Here is a 6034-nt window from a genome sequence, read left to right as displayed (position 1 = left end):
TTGTCTGATGTGGGGTTGGTGAAGATAGCTTCCCATTCAGTAGGCTACCTTTTTGTCTTATTGACTGTGCCCTTTGCTTTAAAGAGACTTCTCAGTTTCAGGAAATCTATTTGCAGATAATCCTATACATGATTTATAAAATCTCTTTTCACATTTGTTTAATTGTTACTTTACTCTAAGGTGACATTATCCCATCATCATTCAGAATTTGGGAAAACACATATCAATCCTGCCTACCCTTTCAGGGCTTATGCTGCAATAACAGTTATTCTGGTTTTAGATTTACATATGTGTCATCTAAGTATTTCCTTTTATTTAAAATTATCTCGAATGAGTCAGAGAACATACTTAAGAGAAGAGAATTTCAAGGGCATCACTATAAACAACTGTTACTTCTTTTCTACTCCAGATGGAAAACTTTGCCTGTGCCTATTTGTTCAATAATTTATTTACTTTAATATGGATATATGAAATCTTTTAGTTAATATTGGTAGGCTCTCCATAAAGTGTTCCTTTAATCTGCTATTCAATTCACTGTTGTTCTGCTGTCAGGATTCTAAGAATGTAGTCAATGTGGTCTCTAACGCTTCATCACACACTGTAACAGGGAGCTTGGACTTTTTTAACCCCTCATGGAAAAGTCTGCTATATACAATGGGCCAGAAGACCAAAGATCATTACCTCAATGGTACAGGGGAACTTTAGGTGACTGTACAGGCAACTAGACATCTCTAGACGATTGGAAGTTGCTTATTTCTTATTTATTTACGTAGTATTATATCCTTCTGCAGTCTTTGATGGAGTTGAAGAATAAATAGATAGTCATAGATTTTCTTGGTTGTGATTAAAGATAAAATAGATATAATATTGTAACTGTAATTCTTGCTTGATAACTGTTTTCTTATATGTAATTTTGCTATATTAACATGAAAGCCTTTCTTTTCTGTTTAAACAGAAAAGGGGGGAATGATGTAGAAGGGTCATCTGCCTATGTGTTACTTTCATTGGTTAATAAACTGCCTTGGCTTTTGATAGGACAGAAGCTTAGATAGGCAGAGTAGACAAAACAGGATGCTGGGAGAAAGAAGCAGAGTAAGGCAGAGGCAGAGATCCTCCTGCCATGAAGCTGCCAGTTCAGAAATGCTGAATCTTTCCCAGTAAGCCACGACCTCGTGGTGCTACACAGATTATTAGAAATGGGTTGAGTCAAGATGTGAGAGTTAGCCAATAAGAGGCTAGAACTAATGGGCCAGGCAGTGCTAAAAAATACAGTTTCCGTGTAATTATTTTGGGGGTAAGTTAGCCCGGATCTGGGCGGGAACACAGCCCTCAGCTCCTTTGTGCAACAGGTTAAGAGAATGGATGTGAAAGCAGGATCCAATATTCTACTTCTTACAAGAAACAAACCTCAACCACAAAGACAGACATTTACTCATAGTTAAGGGTTGAGAAAAGGTTTATCAATCAAATGGACCTAAGAAACAAGCAGGTTTGGCTATTCTAATATCTAACAAAATTGACATCTAACTTAAATCAATCAGAAGAGATGAAGAGGGACACTTTATCCTCATAAAAGGAACCACCTAGGTGTCCCTCAATGGAAGAATGGATAAATAAAGTGTGGAATATACACACATTAGAGTATTACTCAGAGGTAAAAATAATGACATCTTGAATTTTGCAGGCAAATGGATGGAAATAGAAAACACTTTACTGAGTGAGATAACCCAGACACCAAAAGAAGAAAATGGTATGTACTCACTCATTAGGAGACTCTAGTCGTAAAAAAGGACATTAAACCTATAGTTCACAAGCCTAGTGAAGCCAAATAACAAGGTCAACCCAAAGAAAAACATATGTAAATCCTCCTGGAAATTGGAAGAAAACAAGATTGCCAGGCGAAAGTTGGGAGCATGGGGGTGAGGGTAGGGTGAGGGTGAAAGAAGGGGAGAGGGGGAAAGAGAAGAGAGAAATGAAAGACTGGAGAGAGCTTGGGGGAGTGGGAGGGTGGAGATGGTGAAAGGATGGATATAAGAGCAGGGAGGAGGATAGCTACATTAAGCGAACCATTTTAGGGTTGACAAGAGACTTGGCCCTTGAAGGGATCTTAGGTGGACACAGGAATGTTCCCAGCTAGGTTTTTGGGCATCAGAGCAGAGGGTATCACAACTGGCCTTGCCCCACTATCACACTGATGATTATCGCGAATATCACCATAGAATCTTTGTCCAGCTCAGGATGGAGATAGAGACAGAGACCCTCATAACAACAGTGGACTGAGCTTCTAAGGTCCAGTTAAAGAGGAAAAGAAGGGAGAAGATGAGCTAGGAAGTCTGGACTGCGAGGGATTGGTCCACCCACTGAGACAATGTGCCTGTTCTAATGGGAGCTCACCCAATCCAGCTGGACCAGTTCTGAATGAGCATGCGATCAAACCAAACTCTCTGAATGTGACTGACAATGGGGACTGACTAAAAAGCCATTGATAAAGGCACTGATTCTTGTTTTTACTGCATATACTGTCTTTTTGGGACCCGAGTCTATATGAATGCAAAGCTTCCTATTCCTGGATGTAGGGGAGAGGGCCTTGGACTTTCCACAGGGCAAGGTTCCCTGCTGTCTATTTAGGAGGGAGTGGGATGGAGAGAAAGGGAGGAGGGAGAGTGGGGGAGTGAGAAGGGAATAGGAGGAGGGGGAGGTGTAAATTAATGAATGAAAAAAATTTAAAAAAATTTGAATTAAAATATGCACAATAAACCCAGCATGGTTATTTGATGGAGACTTTAAAGCATTACAGGTCAGTCAAGGAAGTTTTGTCTTAAGGAATTTTTTTTCCAGTTCTATATATAGTAGTCTTGCTGTTCATTTATATTGGGCCTGGAATATTGATTCATGATTTTCAACAAATGTACAAGGTCATAATTAGCTTGCTGTTTCCAGATGTGCATTACCTTCCATTATAATTTGTGTTAAGTGTCCATACACAAACCTTCCAGTTTCAGCTTCTGTCACCTTTCCTATCAAAAGCTGGTACAGAGTCTTAGGGACATTATGTGCTGTCAAATGGAGCAAATCTAACCAAAACTTCTACACATAAATTATTCTCTATCTTCCACTCTTTTCCCTGGCCCAACTTCTGTTCATGAAAAGTAAGCAAGCCCTCTGCACACTCAAATTTCCCTTTGTTTCCCTATTTAGAAATTGAAACTAGGCACAAGCCGAGCCAACATTTCCAAACCTAACCCTTTTCAATGCTACCACCTTCTCAAACATGTATCTTGATTTTTATCTACTTATATATCTGTCTATGCATTGTATTAAACCATAAGAAAAGGGAATACTGCTATTGTCAATAAAATATACTTAAATTGACTGAACCACTGACACCTTCTAATATTACAGGTAGCTATCAAATTAAAGTACTCAAATTAATGATTATCTTTTGATTAGTCAAGGTATAAAGAAATATGCATAATTCAGAATCTGTAACATGAGGGGGCCTGCTTGCTGGGGTTTTTGTCCCACCCGGTACCCCAGCTGTTTATTCCCAGAGAAAAATCAAACAGAGATCTCTATAAGTTATTAAAGTTAATTGGCCCATTAGCTCAGACTACTTATTTGCTCTTGTAGCATATATTAACCCATTATTTTGATCTATGTTAGCCATGTGGCTCAATACATTTTTCAGTGGGGCAGATCACATCCTGTTGCTTCGGTGATCTGGGTAGAAGAGGGAGGAATCTGCTTCCTTTTTCCCAGAATTCTCTTGCTCTCCTTGCATCATTTTCACATCCTGTTTGATTTTCCCACCTACACCTCCTGCTTAGCCAATCAGCGTTTATTTAAAACATGATTGACAGAATACAGACAATTCTCCTGCACCAAGAATCCCTCTATGAAATTTTAATCTTATCTTCTTTTAAACTAGTAGTATGTGGAAAGAGACGTTGTCTTCATGATGGGCAGTACAGAAAGAAAATCTCTCCTGATTTTAGGCAGGACAAGGACCATGGCTTTGAGTCAGTTGAGAATGGCCACTTGGAAAATGTGTAACATTCTGAAGGGTATTGTGGTACACAGCTTGGTGCAATGTATGTTGGGTGTATTAAATTTAATTTGACTTATACTCTCAACATAAGATGTAGTAGTTATTCAATATAAAAGAGTGTCTAGTTATGGTAAAAATTAAATATATTATCGTATATCCTCACTATCATTACTAAAAAATAGTACACCATGGGATATAGAGTATACAAGAATAAAATAAAGATTGAGGTATTGGTTCCAATCTACTGCCTCTTATTTAAAGTCCCAGGAAGATAAGTAATTACTCACATTTCTAATACCCACTGTGTCTCATTCAACTGTTTCTGGAGCTTGGTGCCACAGTCTTTTGTAGATTTGCTTAATTAGAACAAACAATCCCTGACATGTCATTCTGAGGGTCATATCCATGCATGATTAAATAAATGTGTTTCTGAAGTATGAAAAAAATCATATATTTGAAAATTTCTTTTTCCATCTGTGTTATTTATTCTACTTAGAAACAACTCACTGTGCTCATTCATAAGGTACTGTAAATTCTTTGATTTATCCCACTACCCTCTCTCCTGGTTCTAACACTTCTTTAACCCTCTGTCCTCTCCTACTCTCATGTCTCTTTTTTTCTCTCCTCCCTTCTTTCCTGATTTTTCATGCCAAATCTGCTTCTTTTTCTGCTCATCCAGACATGAGATTGCAGGATCACATAACCTTGTGTAATTCTCTGAGACACCCACAGTTTTCATAATGTCTTAGTAGAACCACTTTCCCATTTCCATAGCACAGGTATCCTTTCTCCTCCATTCCCATAACACTTGTTCTCATTCTTTTCTTGGGTAAATGATACTCATATTATCCGTTACAAACAACTAATTCTTTTTGGGTTTAAGATCCATTTCTGTGGTTGTTAAAAATGTCAGCTTTATGAAAGTTCTTCTGCCCACTTTCACTGGTCAAGTTGAAGCATCCCAATCAGAAGATGGAAGGTAGAACATGATATGTTCATGAGGACATCACCTCTCAACCCTGGGTTCCCAGAGATATCTGTTAACCTCCTGACTGAGAACTTAGAGAAGTGCGAGAAAGGAGTGTTTCTTGGAAAGAAAAGTTAAACTGTTCTCTTGGATGACAGAAATCTTGTTATGACCTTTAATGGGGAGTGCTGATGCTTCAAACTCAGTATTTTTTTAAATAAAAATGATAAATATATTTTGAAATATTACCATTTGAATCAAGGTCTCATATAAACTACACAATAACTAGACCATTGGGCCAAATCACTGCATTGAATGAGAACTTTTAAAAAATACACTGCTTTAATTAGGGATATATGTTTCTGTTTAGGTAGTGTAATACTCATGGAGATAAACAGATACCACAGGGTCCACCAGACTCACATGTGGCTCTGAGCTGCCTTCATCTTCTAGGGTTTGCAATCTTCTTTGGCTTCTTTGGGAACATATGCTGGTCACTGAACAGGATCATTTTGCTCTGTGTGATGACCTGCATTTTGTTCAGGCAAAAGCACATCCCAAATTTAAAAAGCAGCTATAATGGGTCTGTGAAAATCAAGTTTTTGCCACACAAGAACACTTCAGTGTATTCTAAACAGAGAACTCAGAATCCATAACTATATAAAGAAATGAGTGTGGAATCCAACCAGGTGTACCATAAAGGCAATGTAGAAAATGAACAATCACTGGGTCTCACAGAAAAACTAGTCATTGAGAACCAGGCCCAATGATAGAATTTATCTCAAAATAAGTGGTACAGATTGTTAGGAAAGATTCATCATATGTCAACACACCCACCCATTTACACACACGTACATGGAGAGGAGTGAGAGAGAAAGTTTGAGAGAGGGAAAGAGGGAGAGAGAGAGACTGACACATAGACAAGATAGGTAGAGAGAGATAAAGGGAAACAAGGAGAAACACTATAATAAATAAACACTCACAACACAACTGGAAACAGAAATTTGAATAATCATTTG

Source organism: Myodes glareolus, chromosome 11 (assembly GCF_982192425.1).
Source record: "Myodes glareolus chromosome 11, mMyoGla1.1, whole genome shotgun sequence".
Lineage (NCBI taxonomy): Eukaryota > Metazoa > Chordata > Mammalia > Rodentia > Cricetidae > Myodes > Myodes glareolus.
This window is presented reverse-complemented; position numbering follows the sequence as displayed.